The sequence below is a fragment of the Polistes dominula genome, unplaced genomic scaffold (genome assembly GCF_049000335.1).
Source record: "Polistes dominula isolate Pdom_NZ unplaced genomic scaffold, Pdom_raw_medaka contig_28, whole genome shotgun sequence".
Lineage (NCBI taxonomy): Eukaryota > Metazoa > Arthropoda > Insecta > Hymenoptera > Vespidae > Polistes > Polistes dominula.
Genome location: NW_028300879.1, coordinates 3184114 through 3206636, shown reverse-complemented (window position 1 = coordinate 3206636; position 22523 = coordinate 3184114). Strand labels below are relative to the sequence as shown.

At 36.5% G+C, this 22523-nt stretch overlaps 1 protein-coding gene across 3 annotated transcripts in view; it reads left to right on the top strand.

Moving 5' to 3' along the window:
* The window catches only part of sli (slit guidance ligand), a 240846-nt gene that overhangs the window by 59644 nt on the left and 158679 nt on the right, over nucleotides 1-22523 (top strand). The window lies entirely within an intron of this gene.

Genomic DNA, 22523 nt, shown 5'->3' with positions numbered 1-22523 from the left:
AGAAAAATCTTCCCCCCGAGGGAAGAAATATTCTGCAGATTCGTACAAATATTTATTATTCGTTTCATATTTATTCCACGACTAGCTATAGTCTTTTCTCTTTAATTTCTCTGTCTCTCTCTCTCTCTATCTATCTATCTCTTTGTCTTCCGTCTTCTTCTTCTTATTCATTTTCTTACTCGTGGGACTCGTTTCCCTTTTAGCTTCTTGTGTATTGCTATCTGCTGACCGTTCAATATTTTATCGAATACGATCGAAGATATTTTCATCAAACTTTAACACGTTTTTCTTCGTCGTGTTTCTTGTTAAAGAACAAAAGAAGAGAAAATAGAAAGAAAATATGATCAAATATGGCAAGAAAAATCGTTTGTATTGTATATATTAACATTTTTATCGGCATCTTTATCGGGTAAAAAAAAAAAATAAAATAAAAAAAAAATAGGAAATATATAAAAATAGTCAGAGTAAAGAGAACGATGATATCCATCGAGATTCTCTCTAAAAACATCTTATGCAACATCTTGAGTTTATACTTATTCTTTTCTATCTTATATCGTATAAACGGTAAATTCCATGGGTGTAACACACTCGGCATCAATGGATACATACATCGATCGCAAACACGAGACGTCGATGTCGAGAAAGATGAAAATAAATCACGTCTATGTAAATTGAATTTCACCATGGGTAGAAATAAAAGAGGAAAATGATAAAGAAGAAACGAAATAAATAATGAAATAGGGAATAAACGTTATACAAAATGTATCTTTTCTTTTTATCTTTCCAAAGTCGAACGTAAAAAATTTCCTAAATGTTTTTTTTTTTTTCATTTCTTTCATACTTATATTATAAATAATTTTGTTCACTTTCACGATCGCGAAACGATTTGTATCAATTTTCTTCGTTTTCATCGTAAGTGAATGAATACGAAGGATAGATAAAAAGAAGTAGCAATGGGGATTCATTCCTACCCTCAAGTTTCTCTCACTCTCTCTCTCTCTCACACACTCTCTTTCTTTTACTTTCTCTCTCAAATCTATTTTCATGAAGGTGGAAACAAAAGGTGACGTCGAATGACGAACGAGCACGATCCCTTTTGCCACAGTTTGTCTCCTCGTTTGTCTTTATCGCGTGTTCACTTTCTCTCTCTCTCTCTCTCTTTCTTTTACTCTCCTCCCCCTACCCCCGTTTTTCTCTTCTAACGTTGCCGGCGCGTGTTTCAATGGTAAACTCACGTATTTCACTTTTATCTGAGGCTCGTGACTCTGCTTTAGACGAGCGCGCCGCCTCTCGAACGAAGAGAGGAGGGTTCTCGCCTTGAAATATGAATTTGTTTTTGAAGGGTGGCTGCCGGTACTTTTGTAGAAAGACAGAGAAAGAGAGAGAGAGAGAGGAAAGGGAGAGGATGAAGGTCCCGTAGCGGCTATGATGCACCTTCGAAGATTTCGTTTCTTCTTCTTTTTCATTTTCTTATTCTTCTATCTCATTCTTACTTACGTTTTCTCTTCTTCCAAACTCGGCGAACTTCCCGAGCCCTTCGCAACTAACACAGGAGGATCCATTCAAACGAACGACATTTATTGCCGTTATTCATGAGGATTCGTCGTCGACGTAGTCGTCGTCTCGCGATTCTACCGACGCGAATTTATGTCTCCTTCTTTTTTATTTTTTTATTTTCGGTCCGATACTTAAAAGCCCGGCATCGTTATTACGCAACTTCTCCTTTCGTCTATTCGAAATAAATTTACGGATAAGTTATTGGCATCTCATTCGTGGTTAGATTCGCCCGATATATTTGCCGTTTTCTCTCGTTCTCCTTTATTCTCATTTGTCTTTATGATATTTTTCTATATATTTTTTTTTCTTTCTTTCTTTCATTTCTTTTTCTCATATCATAGAGTAATATGTTACTTTTGAGTGTGTTTGTGTGTGTGTATTTTTTTTTCTTTTTACGGTATCGTAAAATACTGTTATATAGTTATAAAGTTATTTCATCGTTCTATTAATTTTTATCGAACATATACAATATATGTATAATAGCGGTATGCTTATTAAACTTTGATATTTCTATCATCGATATTTTCTCGATGAACGCTTTGGTATTTTTGTGAAACTAAAAAGTAGAACAAACAAAAATTACATATCTTCTTATATTTTACTCTATTTCTATATAAATTATTATCTAATTTAAATTCGAACTAAATGAAGAAGAAAATCCTTTTATTCGACAATGAGATATCTAAAAAAAAAAAAAAAAAGAAAATGAAGAAAACAATTAAGTTGAATCTTTAATCCCTGTCATACGATCATAGAAAATTTATTAAAGTCATCCACGATAGTTTGATCAAGCAAGAAATATTTCTCGTTGGAATGATGGCTTTTCGATAATCGTCCTTGGATGGATGAAGGAAGTAATTATAAAAAGTATGTGGGAGTGTAGGGGTGTGTGAGGGGTAGGTAGGATAGTCGAGGGTTTGCCATTGGATTCACAGAAACGACTTCTATTTTTACAGTGAAGCTTTTTCTACGATCGTCGTAGTCGTCGATCTCGAATGTCGATGACCTACGACAAGTTTTTCGTTCATTCCTGAAACGAACAAACGTACGCGTACACGTGTACCATCGATCCATCCATCCATCTATCGATCCATCCATCCATCCATCCACCTATCCACCCACCTATCCATTCAACTTCGATTGTTCTACTTTGTATTATTTTTCCTCTTTTTCTTTCAAACCGTTGTCTCTTCTTTTGTTCATCATTTTGCACCATAGTAGGTAGAACCGATCGTAAAGAGAGAGAAAGAGAGAGAGAGAGAGAGAGAGAGAAACGTAGTAGTTCCCCAACGATACCATTCAGAACTTGTTTTCCCTGCTACGACTACTGTCGTGTCCTATCAGTCTCTTCCTCTCTCTCCTTTTTTTCTCTTTCTCTTTTTCTCTTTCTCTGCCTTTCGCTCTCAGTGATCAGGTCTCGCGTTGCGAGTCCCAATACGGTTCTTCTCGATCCGCCTGAATAGTGATTAAAAGTGGGTTGTGTTGGTGTCCGTCAGAGTACGGTTGAACGAATCCGTCAATGCATAATAACGATAGGTCTAGGTGCATAGGTGGGCGGTGGGAACAAGGGGAAAGAGGAGAAGTGAGAAAGGTAGAAAACCCACCCGAGTGAGTGAGAAATAGAACGAAAAACGGGATAAAAAGAGATAGAGAGAGAGAGAGAGAGAGAGAGGGAGAGATGGAAATAGATAGATAGATAGATAGATAGATAGATAGATAGATAGAGATGTAGTCGATAGAACGAATTACCTAGCAGAAATTTGCGCGTACGCTCTGCTAGGATGCAATTCCGCTGTTACCTTCCCATGCTAGAGAATCGAGCCGAGGTCGACAGGTTTCCACCGAGATTGCTTACCTGCGATCGCTCCCGGGCTTCCGGGTCGTGGGATTGTTCCCGACTAATTGGTCCATCGGGCTAACCTGGAATTAGGTATTGACCGTAATGAGATTATACGAGGATGGAAAATTGAACGCCGCGTAGCACGGTTTAGAGTACGTGTGACTGAACCTGAAAGAGAGACATATATATATATGAGAGAGAGAGAGAGAGAGAGAGAGAGAGAGAGAGAGAGAGAGAGAGAGGTGAGTGAGTGAGAAAATAATGTGGAAAGGGAAAGGGGAAACGCAAGGTTGCTGTTGGAAATGTCGTGAATGGCGGATATGCCTGGGAATTGCACGTGGGTTTTGAGGTATCCCTTCGCGTCTAAGCGACCATCCCCGTAGTACACCGTGCACGCAGTTATTACTGGATCGTTAATAGCCGGCGGGAAGGGAAAGGGGGGTCTGCAGAAATTATCGACGAGCGAGGGTTATTTACGCTCAGAATGCATCGCCGATTCTCAATTCTGTAAAGTCATTACCGATATTCGACAGATAATTGTTCGCTCGTTCCCTCGTCCAACATTTGATCCTATTTACCCGACTATATACCTTCGATTTTATCAAATTAATGCTTTTCATATTGTATATGTATATATGTATATGGATGTGATTATATTTTTTACATTAATTTGAATTTTTTATTTTTTGTTTCAGGTAAGTTTCAAAGATTATCACACACGGTCTTCTGTATATTTATCGTCTAAGGGTAATTATTATTTAATTATATTAATAATTTTATGTTTAACGTATACAAGATTTGACTATCATTAATAATTCCTAAAATAAGAGGTCTCTTTTAATGGACAAGTTTATTTTAAAAAAAGATTTATGTATATAAATATACATTTCAAACTATTATATCTAATATCAAGATATTAGCTTTATTTTTATTTCAATCGTTTAGTAACTAAAATGACCACTGGATTCGCGTCCGAACGTCAATGTCAAAAGGTTAGTAGGTTAAATAAAATAGTATCAATGTTGGTCATACGGTAAATAAGGTAATAATTCAAGGAAAAGACTAAACATATGAACGATAGAAGACATGTAAAATCTTTATTCGCGCATGATCATGTTCGATCGATTGATATAACCATTGACGTCTAACAACATCGTTCTAACTTCACGTGTCATGAACTTAAACCTTTAAAGGATTTTCATCATACGATCCTTCATGTTTCGTTCGATCCTACGAGACAAACCCTTCCTTCTTCTATCTTTAGTCAGAGGGGTAAGTAGTGACGGCTGCACGCAAGACATTAGCATAATATTGGTTCCGAAATATGAGAGAATAAGGACAACCAGTCGGGGGATATAAAAAGGGGGTTTGGAGGGATGTGGGGGTTGGAAGAGTCTCAGCCGTCGATAATGCATAAAAGATAAGAGTGGAGACTGCGTTCTGGGATCGGCCAGAAAGAGGACAACGGCTTCTGAAACTTATGTTCAACCAAAACGACGTTCCAAGCTAGACGTTGAAGTAGAAGAGAGAGAGAGAGAGAGAGAGAGAGAGATAAGATCGAGAAGAGTAGGACAAGAAGAAAAGAAAGACGAGGAAGATGAAAAATAAGGAAAAATAAGAAGTAGAAGTAGAAGTAGAAGTAGAGGTAAAAGTAGAAGTAGAAGTAGAAGTAGAAGTAGAAGTAGAAGAAAGAAGGAAATGAGAAAGCAAAGACGAAGTGGAAACTTTAGACGAAACTCGGCTGGGTGGTGGTCCGTCTACGCATTTTCCAAAGTTATTCTGAAGAATTATTGAAAGTCTTCAGCCTCTCCCAGTCGGTGCTTAACTTGCTTCCTCTTTCTCCTCCTCCTCCTCCTCCTCCTCCTCCTCCTCGTTCGTCCTTGGAGGATCCTCTGTGAGTAGTTCTTAACCACCTGCCTCCTCTTTTCCGAGCTACTGCTCGCACGAAGAAAGAATGAAAGGAAGAGAAAGAGGAGGAGAAGGATGAGAAAAGAAGGAAGGAAGGAAGGAAATAAATAAAGAAAGAAAGAAAAAGAAAGAAATAAGTAGAGAATCTTACCTGAGCCCACTTCCGGTGTAATGAATGGGATCTTAATGGACGGCGCCTTGTTTACGATCCGAGTTTCTCCGATTAATTACCACCGTTTCTAGACGAGAGAAGGGAGTGGGAGGGGGGGAAGGGGAGGGGTGAAGGGCACCGGTTAGCGCAGCGGTAATAAACGACGAAGTTTCTCGAATGGAAAGAGGGAAAGGCATACCTCTAACCTCCCCCTTCTTCTCTTCCTCTTCCTTCTCAAACTCTTCTTCGAAATTCTCACCGTCAATGGATGGAAAAGACACCCAGTAAAAAGGCGTCCAGTAAAAAGCGCCCATGGCGCTCGGACTACTCGAAACTCATTCTTCGAAATTCCACTGATGAAATTCCGAAACAAAATTCTTTTTTTATTTTTTCTCTCTCTCTCTTTCTCATCGTTATTCTCTTCTTCTTCTTCTTCCTCGTCTTCTTATTCTTGTTCTCATTTCATTCCAACATCCTATTGGACCACTCGCAAAACTCAAGCGACAAACGCCTCTGGCCAAATCGGAAACAGTTCCTGTTCCTCGGACTCGAAGTAAGGGACTTCAAGGGAAGTTGTGTGTACAGTTCTCGATACTTACTTTTATTCTTTACTTATTCCATTTCGTTTTTTCTTCATTCATATTCCTTTATGTTTTTCTTTTTTTTGTAGATACATTTTATACATACATCCATACGTATATGTATATTTATGCGTTGCATACAAATGTTTTACAATTTTTCATATACTTACATCTAACGATACATGTATGCTTAAATTTGAATATTAAGATAAAATTAAAATAGAATGATCGATGCACTTAACTATTGTTCTCGTTTTCTCTTTTCGCTTGTACTACCAGTTACAGATCATCCTGTATATGTATGTTATTTGGGAGTACTACTCAATAGTACTTCACGTTCGAGATATCGAAAGGAATTTCTTATAAGGGCTTTCGATTTCTTCTACGATATGTAGCAATCGAGACTGCATGTAAATTTCAAGTAAGCATATCAAACGTCAGTTGTATTTGTCAGTCAAGGAGCGTCGATCGGAAAAAGGTAAAGCACTTTTCTTTCGAATTTAGGTTCCCTTAGGGAGAAGAATAAAACGGAATAAGTTGATATCGGTTAATACTATGTGAAATCAGTTTCAACTCGATTCCTTGCTTTTAGAGTACGAAACGGAAGTCCGGTATACTATAATACCATGCTTGTATTATCTATAGATGTATATATATGCATATACATACCTGATATTTCGTTGAGAAGTGGTGTGGGATTGCTGTTACAAGGAAAAGGGACGAAAATAACCCCCCCTCTTGAACATTTTTCAACATTTCTTTTTCTTTCGTGAATCCAGGACCGATTCTCCTGAGCGTAGGTTTACGAAATTTTCTAGCATTTCTCTAGTTTTCGAACTAGAAAGGCAGTTTCTATATATAATCGGATAGAGAAGAGGACCACTGCATTGGCTTATTCTCGAAGAAAAAGAAATATTTGATATACTCAGATAAATGATCCCAATCGTATTGTAACATTTTCCATCGTGGTTACTTGAGTAAAATATGTAATAGAAAACGTTTAGAGAGATTCTCTCTTAACTATTATAAGAAATGCGAGTAAAATTACTTGGTGAAATAACAATCATTGAACAATTTAACAAAATAATATCTTTCCAATCGTTTTCGTCCGTTAGGTTTTAATGAACGTTCTCAACAAGTACGATTGAACGATCTGAAAGATCGATCACGGTTATCATTATAGCTTTCGTAATAATATACTTATTCGTACTAGCAAACAATGAAATTCTTCGAAAATACTCGAATATCAATTTCTTACCGATCAAATTATATTATTTTATCTCTTGATCGTATTTCAATGTAATTATTTCTATATAATTTTGTATTCAATCAGATATTCGTTACAAAAAGTTAGTTAATATTCATTGAAATTTGTGCGAAAATCTATCCCTTGATTCAACCCCATCCAGAAAACATCAAAGACAATCCTGAAAATGGATTTCCTTGTTCAAATGAAATTCGGACGAAAGTTGAAACGAGTGAACAAAATAATTGTCTTTCTTTTCCTTCTTTCGATTTTCGGGATTACTGGATAACAGACGGAAAGCTCGTATGAATTTAATATATATTTTCTGACACACGCGCGTTCGAAATGATTCGATACTTCGCAGTATGGGGTAGAAGGAGAGAAGAGTAGGATGAGGGGGAAGTTGAACGATTTGGAAAACGTTACCAGGTACGAAATTATTGTAGGACACACAAAGGATAACGCGGGGTCGATGATAGGTCCTCCCTTCGTCGAAAGGGTTAGCAGAGCATACTGAAGTGGTTTCCCATTGGTCCAGGGGAACATGGTTGCAGTGTGTTTGCAGTGTTCAGAATGGACGAGGGAGCCCATTGTCCTGGCGAGCTTGTTTCTATGCAGATGAGATATACGCACACGCGGATCGGCCAACCGACCACTGGATCAACTGACGAACCGAATCTCTTTCTCTCTCTCTACATATATATGTATATATTCATCATTCTCTTAATCTCTATCCATCTTTCCGTATTTATATAATAAAAATTTCTTATTAATCTTAATCGGCAATACATCAAGGAGATTTTCTTCTTCTATAACTCTGTAAACAAAGTTATACATTCAATTACATATAATATTATTATCATAATCAAAAGTACATTTAGTTTTATGAAAATAACGCCTTATACTACTTTTATTTTGTACTTTTTTTGCTCTTTGAATTTGCTCGAAATGATGGTTCCCTTTTTGAGCAATCCCTTTCCGTTCGTTGTTTCAGAACGATGCCCTAAAATATCATCCCGCGTTTGGTTTTTCCTAAACGCCGTTCCTCTCTAAGGTTGAACCAGAAGTATTATAGTGGGAGGAAATTTTTAGAGAGAGAGAGAGAGAGAGAGAGAGAGAGAGAGAGAGAGGGATACACAACGTTGTAGGAATTTTGTCGCGCAATGTTTTCTTCTTCCTCTTCGTTGACTGGAAAGAAAAAATGGGAAAAAACGCGAGGAACCGTGACTATCGTTTCGCGACATTTCGCTAATAAGGAGATAGAAACTAGAAAACGACGTTACACCCGATTTCCTACGGAGTTCTCGCGAGTTTTCTAGCTCTCTAACACACATTTGAAAGAATCGAAATGAAAGAGAATGAGAAAGAAAAAGAGAAATAGAAATAGAAATAGAATGAGAAAGATAATAGCAGTCGTGGAGTTCGCGACGTAAAATCATCCTGACGGTTGTTGAAAATCATTATTTCTTTGTTCTCGATACGGTGCGAGAGCTTTCATAGCTCCCAGTTTCCTGGTTTTACGTTCGTATCTGCTTTCGTTACTTTTTTTTTTTTTGTACCTCGCAGCTTGCTCGTAAAAAATATCAACGTCCGTGCAAAACACGGTTGTGCGTAGCTAGCTTTCTTTCTTTCTCACCGTAAAAAGCATACGTCGCGTTGTCGTTGTCGTCATTCGTGTGTGAAGTTACATCTCGATGGAAAAAGAAAAAGAAAAAGAAAAAGGGAAAGAAAGAAAAAATAAGAATAGAACAAAAAATATTACATATAGAAAAAGTTTCCCATAAGATTTATTATTTTCCCATTTTTTTGTATTTATTTTTTCTCTATCATAGTATAATATTACATATTACGTAATATACCTTGTTCGATAAAGTTCTTTGAGTAGCATCGAAAAATCGATCATTTCCTGTAAGACGATCTTATCTATCTTGATAAAAAAAAAAAAAAACATATGACACGTGGGTGTCGAATGTACACACGAGTTTCTCAATATATTGTACATGATTCTTATTCTCTTTACACGCTTCATATACATATACTCAATTTAATACATATATATGTTTATATATTGGACACATGTCCTCTTGTGTATAAAAGGACACGCGTTACAACGTGTGTGTGTGTGTGTGTGTGTGTGTATGCTCGGAACGATGACAAGGATGACAATGGTGACACAAAACGAGGATGCCAGTCGAGTATGACGAGTAGAAGAGAACGAGAGTTACACAATGGCTCGTCGGAAACCTCGTCGAGACAACGACGACGACGACTACGACGACGACGACGACGACGATGACGACGACGACGTTGGCGTCGACTATAACGAAAACGAAAACGTCAATGATGCAACTTTTTAGATTGAACAATTTTCATTATACTTTTTTTTATCGATCGTCAAAGATCGTGTTTTATTATCGATCAACTTGTTAAATTAGTACGGACGAATGCTCTCTCGTGCGTTTTTTTTTTTTTTTTTTTGAACTAAAGCTTTTTATGTGAGATGATCGTTCGTTAGATCCTTTCTTTTTTTGACTGAACGTTAAAAAGTCATTTTTACGCTTCGTCGTTCACGTCGTCGGTTGTTCCTGTCGTAGTAGTCGTTGTCGTCGTCATTGACGTCATATTGACGTTGGAATTTGTCTATTTTTTCCTCCCCCTCCTACATCTACATTCCGATATCTCCTGTTTCATATCTATCACTCTGTTTGATCGGTCGGTGCTCTTTATTGTTCGTATAAATCGATAAGTTCTCGTTTGTTTGCACGTGTTTGTTCGCGGGTCCATGCAGATTTTATGTGCTCTCGCACGATCGGTTGCATTTGATAAGTCCTTCCGTCCGTTCTTCCTATTTCTCCCTCTTTTCTCTTTCTCCTCTTCCACCTACTCCTCTTCCTCTTCCTCTTTATTCTACTCATATGCTTTAGTCAGAGCATGAGTACAATAATCCGGTGCTTTTTTATTAGCCTGCACGTGATTGATGGCGATGGATTATATTTGTTCGGTGTAGCTCACGAAAAATCTCATGAAGAGTCGAGTGTAGTGATCGTATTCTCATTCTATTATTTCTTTTGATATATTCACAAAATGTATATGTGTATATGTGTGTGTGTGTGTATCTCATCGACCGTAAACTCTAATTTCCGCATTTTCCATGAAAATACAGGAATACTACCCAATATGTTTAAATACCTATATATATATATAGTAGCAAGTTCCTTCGAATTTGAACTTAATCCCAATTTCTAATGGAAGGTACGGTCTAACGCGGATATGTACATTACTCCTGTTCGAAGACAAATTTAATGAGTTCTCGTTGAATGTTACGTTATGTTAAGTCAAAGCTTGTGGGAAATTCTTGTTGGAAGTAATTTCTACAAATAACGTTTAAAATTTCCTATGATACCTTTGGGTAGATATAGAAAGGGAGAGAGAGAGAGAGAAATAAAGAAAGATAGAAATAATGAGTATAACTGAAACTGAAATGAAACATCGTGTATTATATGAACCACCGCGATAAAATTCTATCTCGTTTGCCAGCTCCGTGGCTGAAGCAGCAGCAACCATCGAGAGCGTGATGTTAACGCACGTGAGTTTTAACCAAGTAAACATAAAGAGAAAGAGAGAAGCAACGTCGCTGAGTTTAAACGTAACGAGCGACCGTACGCGGTGCGGAAAATTTTCGCGAACTGCAAATTATGCACTACCATAAGCGCGCAATAACGAAACCTACGTAGTAGCGTTTGCTTCTTTTCTCCCTTTTACTCGTTGCTTTTCCCGGACACGCGTTGTACCTACATATGTTCGTTGTCGTTGTGTATAGCTATGCGCATGAGTAGATACACACGTTTGTTGGACTCCGATGGACATTTGCCAAATGAACGCACCGCCGCTTGGTCCGTACATTTAATTCGATATTAAATTCCTTCGGTCAAATATTATCGGAACGCAAAACCGCGCAGATACCTACCTCCCTTTGACAAATATTCGTTACATTTACAAATATTGAGAGATATCACTGGCTAACAGCTTTTATTCACGCGTGAATATATATATAAATATATATACATATATATTATACATATCCGCTTTGTAACGAATCTCAAATAATCATGCGGTTCAACTGTGTCTTTCTACAAATGGCTAATATTATTTTTAAGTTACTTACTCTTTTAATCGTTCTTTTTTCGTTGTTGAATGACATATGTAGGTAATGCGTGTTTTTTGCTTGATTATATATATTTATCTTACAATAAATAGCTACTACATTAAACCTTTGATATTTCTATTTTGTTTTTTTACTACTTACATTCCCATAAATTTTCTACAAAATATTTAATTTATTTAAAAAGTTTTACCAATGTGTTTCTAATGAAATAGGATTGAAACAAAAGCTTCAAAATCTTCCCACCAACCCACATTAGGGCTCGGCGCGAATGCGTTAGAAAAAGGAAAGCTTCAATATTCTTACACATTGTTTTATTAAATTTGAATGCTCTTTCTCGCTGTTTTATTTCTTATACAAATAAAACATTTTTCATTCCAATTATGAACTAAGGGTCGCTACCCTAGGAACAATAAACGTTTCTTTACTTACAATTTCTGTTCCCCTCTACTTTGTTTATTAACGAGAAATCAAGAAAGAAAAAAAAGGTATATATATATAAAATATGTATTATATTATTTCTAGAGAAGGTTGGAAGCTCTTTTGCTCGAAAACCACCTCGAGAAATAACGTTCGGCCGCATTGTCGGCTTCTCTCTTGGACGATGGAAGGAGGGTGGTGGTAGTAGTGGTAGGTAGGCCTAGGGGGTTCGAAGAGGGTGAAAAGAGGGTGGGGGGTGGGGCGGGAAGGGAGCTTCGAATGCAAACTAAGCTTTTCGCCGCGGGTCTAATAAATGTAAACCACCGTTCCCATTGTGATGAAGGTCCATTGAAAAGTTTCGTATGGACCAAACCAGAGTTCAACCCACCCCCGCTTTATTTCTATCCTTCTCTCTCTCTCTCTCTCTCTCTCTTTCCATCCCTTTTTTCCCCCTCTCCCTTTTCTCTTTCTCAAGCGTCCACTCCCTTGAAAAGCCCCGAGGGAACTGACCAGAAACCCCCTTGCTACCCTGCCTGCCTTCCAATCTCGTACTCATGTCCAGTCTCGGTGGGCGACGAATGGTATCTCATGTGTACACACTGAGGTACCCCGCGAACTTTGCAATTTTCTCGCTCGCTTTCGTCCTCGTAGTCCTCGTCGTATCGAAAAAGCGCGGCATGTCACGCTACCGCGTAATGCGTCTAATGGCTTCAACAAGGAAGAAAGGGGTGAAAGAAAGAGGGAAGAGAAGAGAAAAGGAAGGATACAAATGAACAAAACAGAAAGAGAGAGCGAAACATATGCGCACATTTTACACATAGGGGGTTTATACATATCTCGTTACACGACATAAGTATATATATATATATTATATGAATGCATCTGTTTGTGTATTGTACATACTATAAGATGTACGAGTGTAAATAATTTAAATGAAAACGATACAATTACATTATACAAACGTGATGCAATTGAAATCGTCATTATTTATGAACGAGAGGGATAAAGTGTATTACACATATATACATATACACTTATGAACTGGTACGTGGCAAACGAGAAAATGGTTAAAGAAAAAGGGTTTATAAAGAAAGAGAGAAAGAGTGATAATAATTCATGATAAGTTTCGTGGGAATTTGTCAACAAATCTATTATATTTATTATATTACCTTTCGTTACGATCAGTATTCGAGATCTTTTACAAGTGCACTCGTCTTTCTTCCAGTCATCGTTGTCATAGTTGTGTCGTCGTTTAAAAGTAGCAATACCATAGCTCGGTTACTACACGCTGGCGAATAGCGGTGCACGTCTTCTCGTGGGTCAAGTACGAGAGAGCGTGCACGATCGTACGTGCGCATTAAAGTTTCCACCTGCATCGTTTCCGTCTATAACGGGTGAGGTAAAGAGAAAGCAATGCAAAGAAGAGAATAGACTCAACGAATGAACGGACTAACATATATATGCATATATACATGTATAAATACATATGTACAAGAGAGTGTTAGAGAGAGAAAGAGAAATATACAGCGAGTAGGTTGTTCTAGTTAGCGTTTAATCTAATTAGTCGAGGACCCGCGCTCATTGGAGGATCCGTACTTTCGGTATTGTTATGGTCTCTCTCTCTCTCTCTCTCTTTCTCTTTCTCTCTCTCTCTCTCTCTCTCTGTTGTGGAGTGGAACACCTGCGGTACGTTTTAGCCGTCCCGATTCTAATTCAGACTCAAGTTCGGTTTGCATTCTACACCGAGTGGCTCTAACTTCGATTCCGAGCCTCTACGTGGAATAATTCGAGTAATTGATTTCTCTATCGACAACCGAACATCCCTGTTCGTCCGTGCAGCCGCATTAAAAGAAGGGGAAATCTTCGTTTCTTCTCGCTAAACCACCAACGGATAAATTGCATTATTGATTTCTATGTTTTCGAACGTTCCTCAACTATAAATTTATTTTAAACGCAATTTAATGGTACTTTCCATTTCTTTTTAGTACTTTATCATTATTATTATTATTATTATTGTTATTTTTCGTCAGTCGAATATTTCTTCTATCTCATTTCTTTTTTCCTTATCTTAAAAATGTTCAAGATGTTTTTACATGGTTTTAATTTAACGCGGTATATAATATATATGTACTTTGCTTGTGCTCTTAGCGCATAATCTACCAATTAATCTGTTTCTTTTTCTTTTTTTCTTTTTTTTTTTTTTTTTTTATTGTCCTCAATATGAATCGTCAGAGAATGGAAAGAGGTTTTAAGGATAATCCAGGAAAAGTTTCCGACTATTATCGCGCCGTCCTATCTACGAATCGTCGAGATTACTCTATGGTGGCCTCTGGCAAGAAAAAAAAATGAAAATGCGAGAGAAAGAGAGAAAGATTGCGAGTTTAAAGAGGAGAAGGAGAAAATTGTATTGGCGAACGAGCATAACGAACAAGATTAAAGGAGTCAAGGTTTAAGATGTTTTACGACCGTAGACGTGTAACTAGTTTGTTGTATCTTGCTCGTAAAATTTTGACAGAGTATTATGATACTGATAAAAGTTGTAAATAGTATTAGTCATTTTTACGTATTAGTCATTTTATTTATTTTCTTTTTTTTTTTTTTTTTAATTTGATTGACGATAAAGATAAAAAATTTAAAACGATATAAACAAATTGAAATATTACAACGTTATTTTCCCATTTCGCATTTTAATATGAAGATAATTGTGTTATCTTCAATCGTTTGAACAAAATCGATCTCCGTGTTCATATTTTATTTTAAAATCTCTTTCTCTATCTCTCTCTTTCTTTCTCTCTTATGACGAATGAAAACGAAAAGGTTGGTATCGTATGGGGCGCGTGCGCTCACGCATTTGCTGGATTTGCTTTACGAGCGGACGTCAAAGACGCAAAGATAAAACGATCGTAAATACAATTAGTGTCTTGTAAAGGAACCAACGTGAGAGACCCGACCAGGCCGACATTTCCTTTCGTATTTACTAAAATTTAAGGCCCATAACTACGGGCTTAATTCCCTTTAATTAAAATTCTGTATGGCAGTCGACAGCGTCGCGACGTTTCGAGAGGACATTCTTTTTGCTTGGTTTATTTTTTTTAAGAAAAAAAAATATATATATAACGTTACCGAGTCGAGGACCACCACGAAATCTAAGAGAAAGAAGGAAAGAAGAAACAATTTAAATAAAAAATAAAATAAACCAGTAGTCGAATTTTTTATTATACTTTAAATACACATATAAGTATTATATTATACGTATGTATATACAGGGAAAAGAAGAAACAAAAACTTGTGTAAGTTTTCTTGAGCTACTTATCGGATAAAAATATATCCTCAATGCGTTTACGGATTCACCGTTACAGGTTATCTCTTTTCTACACCGGATAAACACGAACGTTTGCATGCACATATATATCTATACATATATGTATGTATATATTTCTTTCTATACTCTTCCAGAAAATAATTTGCAAAATTTTTGAAAGTCAATAAGTCGCACGTAAAGTATCGAGATCGAATCGTAGAAACGACTGGTGTGTCGAATCTCAAAAGAATCCGTTGAAAAGATAAGTTATCTCTTAAGGAGTTAGTGGTTGAACGAGTTTTAATCTGGTTAGATTTAAACGTCTCCATAGAATTTGTTACGAGTAAATGCTGAATGAGAAATAGAATGAGATAGAATAACATTACAGTTGAAAAAAGTATATGGATTTAAATCGTACCACGTAGATTAGAAGAAGAAGATACGTAGAAAATGTTCGTCTAATTAAACTACTCTCCTTATGTTAGAAAATCAAACAATCTAACGGGATCGTATCTTGTCTTAGGACTCGTAATAGACTTTAAAAGACATAACTTTCCAACGGCATCTCCTTCTTCGTGCATCTCGAACCTTTCAGGATCGCGGAACTTGACATTTTTCACATGCTTGATCGATCATTCTACGAATATTTTTCGTTTAAGTAGTTTCGTAGTAGCATTCTAGTATATGTGTATAGGTAATAAATGAGGAGGGATGAGGGTGGGAATGGGGTGGTGTATCCATGTCCTTGTCGTAAAACTTCTTTTACCTCTTTCCTTCTTTCTTTTCTATCTCTACTATGATTCTTTCTTTTTTTTATCTACTTCAAAAAAGTAAAGATTACTCTTTTATCTTCTCTAAGCGATGTTAGGAAGGTAGGTTGGTAGGTAGGTAAAGGTACGTTTAAAACACGCATTATTTCCTTCCCATTTTTTTCTCTCCCCTTTCATTCTCTCTTTCTCTCTCTCTCTCTCTCTCTCTCTTTTAGCTCGAAGCGATATCGTCTGTAAAACGGTGCGCTGTGTTCCGCTTCTTGAAACACGTAGTTTATTCTGAAACATTGTAGCCCGGCGATATGTTCTTACGGGGGTTACATTCCGCGATAAGAATTTACCGGCGGTCGTTTCAGGTATGCCGAAACGAAGGGTGCCACCCGGTAACGGCGTATTCATCGTCCGTAGCTCACAGGACAAATTGTTTCTCCGGAGGTAGGAACTTTTTCCCTAGGTTACCATCTTCTTTCTCCTTCTCTTTCTCCTTTCCCTCAACCTCATCCACGTACTCCTTTTTTTCCTCCTATTTCTTCTTCTTCTTCTTCTTACGTCGAGTAGCGTCTCGCCTTCAAAATTCCTCCAAGACACGGAATCTCGGTTACGCGATGTGTCGGTGTTCTTCCCCTCTTTTGAACGCCACCCTCCAAGAAGAAAGATAGAAATAGAGAGACAAAGTGAGGAAAGGGAATGAAAGAGTACAAATTTCAAAGAATATATTTCGACAAAGTGTTCTCGAACTCTTCGTGAAATTCATTTTCATTCGAAATCCCTCTTTTACTACTGTACTATTGTGGTCGACGAATCTTTTCATTATCATTTCTTTTTTTTGGAGGGGTCATCTAATAATAATCGCAAGGTGTTGTCCTATTCAAATTTTTGATATACAGTATTTTTTGATTTTATATATATATTCTACATAAGTATAGTTGTAAGTAATTGCTGCATTTATTGGTTTATCTATTACTATTGTATAATTTTTATACGTGGTTAGTAATTTATTTTGTATATAGGACAATGTTCACATATTCGTATTAATTTCCTATACCCAAAAATCACCTATTAAATTATACCCAGATCTTTTGAAACATACTGTATATTAAAGATACTCGATCTTTCATATATACATTTTATGAAGTTAACGTTAAGTATCGAAAGAAAAATTATTTTTGGATCGTTGGGTTCTAGAGAGGTACGCGGGATGGTTCGTGAGCAACCATGAATCTTTTAACGCCGTGCCTTTTCCCGGTAATTGCACGGTGCCGTGGGTAATTGACGTCCTCTTTCTCTGGTTTTCTCTCTCTTACACTCTCTGCTAGAAGGACGCTCGTTCTTCGTTTAATTGGCTACTTAAATTCCGATCGTAGGTCGCGAGCAAGTAACCAAGAAGCCCGAGTTTGCTGTAAGGAAACGATGGAAAAATAAAAATTAGAGTAAATCACAGCTGTTAATTATCGGATTACGATGGATCGATGATTTTCTTAGTACTATCTTTCACTGACAGTTATATGGAGTTACTATGATGAAATCTTTACGATCTACTCGACGAATGAATTTTCGTTAAAGGATCTATGGATATTAACTTACAAATTCTATATTTATATAATATATATATATATAATATTAAATTAAATAACATTATCAAATTAATATATGTTGAATATTATCACGTTGAATACATTGCAATTGTTTAATTTAAAATAAACTCACTGTCACATATTCAAAAAAAAGATACAGTAGTTATAATTATTTTTTTTCTTTTCGTAGGTAGGTAATCTTGTGGTAGATACAATTAATAAAAAAAGAAAGGTGATGGTTTAAAACTCGTCTCGATACTTTTATTCTTAAATTTTTCTCTCTTCCTCTCCACTTTTTCTAAATTCTGTTATCAACTATGGCTTGTTATACAAGTGAGAAATCGAAATTGATGTACAGGTAGATAGAAAAATAAGAAAAGTATAAGTTATATGTTTTTACGTATATATATATATATATTATATGTGATTGAACATATATAGTAGTAGTTGTAGAAAATAAGAGGTTTGTTCCAGATACGAAATGTCGTGTTTACAAGTAAAAGAGAAAGCAAAGTTTGAGATATGTTTTATAGAAATAGTTGTACGCGGAAATTTAAAGAGATAGTACGTGTATAGTGTATATATGTACGACAGTTACGTCTTATACATATACGTATACTAATATATCAATATATATATATATATATTTGGTATAAGTACATAAAAGTAAGTACTTTGTAAACGATCTTCCCTCAACTTTTCTTAATCTTTTTGATACGTTGAAGTTGGTAAAACGTATCCGAACTTTTCTTGCGGTTGACCAAATTGAAAGATCTCTCTCTCTCTCTCTTTTTCACTTTGTTTCTCTTTTTTTTTCTCGAGGGTAGTAAAACGACAAGTGGATAGGAAAAAAAGAGGAATACGATCGTAGAAAAGTGGGAGTAAAAAGAATCGAAGTCGACCCTGCTATTACCACGTTTTCTACGAAGGGATCGGCTGCAGAGCATTGGCTCCTACGACGGAATCTTTCCTCTTTTATCTTTCTCTCTTTGCCCCTTTTTTGTCTCCTTTTGTCCCTTTCTTTCTCTCTCTCTCTTATTTTTTTGTCTTTGTCTCTTTCTATCTCAAACAACGTTAAAAAGGGAGCATCTCTCCTCGGCACCACCGTCGTTCGCTGTTTTCTCAGGGGGGAGCAATTTGAAAGGCAATTTGTGCGTTCGTAAGAACGATCGCGATTACCGGTAGAGCGGGACTAATGATGATGGCGAAGGTTCCTCTTCTTTTCTCCCTCTTCTATACTCCCTTGATGCTGGTTCCTCGCGTGTATGAGGTAAGAAGAGACAGAGAGAGAGAGAGAGAGAGAGAGAAAAGCATTTTGGTAGGTGTGCGTGTATGTTCTCACTCGTTACTTTTTCCGAATAACATTTTTCATACGAGTACGGTATTATTTTCTGTCTCTTTTTTTCTTTTTTTTTTTTTTTAATCCGTTTGTTTGCTCGATTCTACCTTTGATAATAATCGCTATGTAAAAGTTAATTTTTAAGTGATCGTATTAACAACGAAGTTATTAGCGATCATTTTTAATAAATACAATTATACAGGTATTGACAATATGATTATCCGATAAACAATATATGGTGTTATTCGTTTTACAAAGAATTCAGTAAATTTATCTCTTGTAAAAACAAGTGTATGTTGTTATATTCATTCAGATTATTTCGTAAGTCTTTTTTAATTCGGTGTTGATTTTAATTACTAGTATAATTGTTGCAGTAAAGTATCGAGTTATTTTGTTTAAAGACGATAACGTAGAAATGATAACAAAAGTGATGAAAAATTGTAAATTTGATTTAGAAGACTCGAATTAATTTTTATATTCGTGTAGATCGAATAAACCAGTTTCTTTAAAGAATCACGGTAATATAATATGAACGCGAAAGAGATCAGTGAAATTAATAATCGCTATGGAAAAACTTGCCGGATTGGTCTTTAACGAGATATAAACGCCCTGACCAAGCAACAGCAATAACTGACCAATAAGAATGAAGTATGAGCTGAAGTGTAACCGAGCATTAGTAAACGATGTTATTTATGTGTCCACTGGTAGTACGTCGTTGTAAATTTCACTCGTTTTCGTCGAACCAACTGAACGCTATTTCCTCCTTCTATCTGCGAGAGAGTCGTACACGAGTTCTCTTCTTACTAGAAAATAAAAAATAAAAGAGAGATAAAAGGAGATAGAACTTTAACACACCTGACATTATCTCTTTCTTATCTTTTTTTTTCTCAACCCTAATAGAGGCAGGCCCACTTTTCGTTGTCGCTTTCACCGTTATTATCATCGAACGATTTATCGAATCGTTCGAAGTTATCGGCAAAGCCGTCGCGTAGCCTTTGTAATTGTATCGGCTTAACTCTTTAAATTCGATATGTCTGTATGGAGTGTGTGTTAAGTTTTCTTATGTTAAAAGATGGAACTTTGACAGATAAGAATTATAAAAGACCACCTTTAATGTAATTATAAGCAAAGACTTAGTCTTATCTTTTTAGATTAAACTCACGTCGATGTATCGAATAATTGCATTATCTACGAGCTTTGAATATGCGTGCTAAGACTATAAGTATTGCTATTGGGTATTATTTTTAATCAATTTATTAGATAGATTAGGATAATTCTGAGAACTGGTAGAGGGTATATTGTTCTTTTTTTTTTTTTTAAATAAAAATAAAACCAAATGATAAAGGAATAAATAATATTTTATAACACATCATAAGTTCTTTTAAAAATTAGGTGCACTTAGATGACTTTCGGTCAGTATTACTAATACGCAAAAAAAATAGAAGGTATTAATTGGGTAAAAAATAATGTGCAATTGCATTTAGCGGATGCATCGATGCATTCACACACAAAAAATAAAGTGGTAGAAAGTTCAGACGTTTCACGTCCTATAATTTTTGTTTACTTTTATTTAAAAACAAGAGCAATAACTCGTTCTAGTTTTTTTCAAAATCATTCAGTATACAGTGAGTAAAGTCAATAAATCATAACGAAAAGATAAATAATAAAAGATAAATATTGGAGCTTTGAAATTCGATCGAACGAATACTCCGTTTTTTTCTTTTTCTTTTTCTTTTTCTTTCCAAACGCATTGATCAAAGTTGCAGGTGAAGGTAAGAAAAAGGAAAAGGAAAAAGGTACACGTAAAACGATTGGTAACATTGTTTGATGATCATCGTGAGAGACGAGAAAAATGAACGAGTTAAAGTAATAGAATAGAAGAAAGATTCTTTCAATTCGTTGGAGAAAAATCATCGACGAATTGGGAGCATTGACCGACCCGACGACCCACTTTCAATCGTCGCGTTTCGTCCGTTTTTCAATTTTCGATTTACCCGGTTTTCACCGATAAAGTAATACTGGCCATTCATCCTAACTTGAATTGTGTGTGTTTGTGTGTTTGTGTCTAGGAGTACAGGTTAAGAGAAAAACGCAGAAACGACGTGTTAGGAGAATGAGAAAAGAGAGATGGTTGGAGATGAAGGTTGAAAATGAAGAGGTGGGTTCTTTCATTACGCATCGATGCTCCGCCTCTTGTGCTTTCTCTTCCTTCCTCTCTCTCTCTTTCTCTCACACATACATCAGTTGAATTTTTTCGTTCCCCTTGCACACACCTATCTCAACGACATGCAGACCGGTAGAAGAGGACTAGACGAACAAAGCTCGGCGATTGGACCGATTGCCATAATGGAAAAAGCGAGGACATATGAGATAGAAAGAGAAAGAAAAAACACGTATGTGCAAGAGAGAGACAGAGAGAGAGAGAGAGAGAGAGAGAGAAAAGTGAAAAATGTATAGGAAAAAGAAACGATATCTCGTTCCGTTTCGCAGGAACGATTCTTTTGTCTTTCGTATTTGCAAATAATCTTTCCGGCTGCCTTCGTTACTTGTCACATCGTTCATGCTTGTATGTGCATCGAAGTCTACGTTTTCTTCGTAGAGAGGGAGAGACTCTCTAGGTAAAAGGAAAAAAAATATAAGAGTACAACCCCCCGATTTATCCTCGTCGTAGCCGTCGTCGTGAATTTTCTATCTTTATTTCCCATTTCTTTCCTTTTTTTTCTTTTTCTTTTTTTTTTTCTTGTATTTACAAATTCTTTTCTTCTTTCAAAATAGGATGAAGATAGTACTAGGAATAAAGAAGAGAGAAAAAGCATTAAGACGCGTGAAACACGAATGAGGAAAATACGTTCATCGAGATAGAAAAAAATTGAAAGTAAGAGAAGAAAGAAGAAGGGTAAAAACAAAAGTCGAAGTAAGATAGAAGGTCTGCTGCCAATGGTGGTGGTCCGCCAGACACGTGGGGAATACTCGGAAATGTTAGGGAAAGAGAAAGTAGAAAAACAAAGAAAGAAATAGCGAAGGAGGTGTAGGAGGAGTAGGAGGAGGATAGAGAAGAAGAGGATTCCAAGAGACAAAACACCCTGTTCACGTTCGTACGGTACCTAGCCGGTGAAATTGTTTTCTTTCCTACCTTCACCCTCTCCTCCTCCTCCTCTTCCTTCCCTGTTCCTTAGACGTTCTAGGTGAAGACGGTTTCTCAAAAAAAAGAAAAAAAAAGAAAAAACAAAAAGAGGAAAAACCTTTAGGGAAAGTCGACTGAAGAGGATAACGTCGCGAAGCTTCTCGAATCCTATTCTCTATTTCACTCTCTCTCTTTTTCTCTCCTCGCTTCATTCCTTCTCTCTCTTTCTATCTATGTTGTTCATCCCATACAACTTTTTTTCCCTCCATTTCCTTTCCACGACGTATAGGAAAAACGAGAGTATCGAACAATATGCACCTAACGCATCCCGTCGAAACGAAGGACGCTCGCAATATCCAGAAAAGAGGAAATGAAAGACGAAGGGGTTGGGTGGAGGGTGGTAGGGGCGGGGTGGTTGTACGGGGAATGGAGAGAAGCTTAGCTTTTCCAAGAAGGAAAATATCCGATATAGCTCGAACGCGAAAGCAACTTTCAGCAATTTTTCCGCAAAATGTTCTTCCACGTTTTTATGTATTGTTTTGTTTTATTT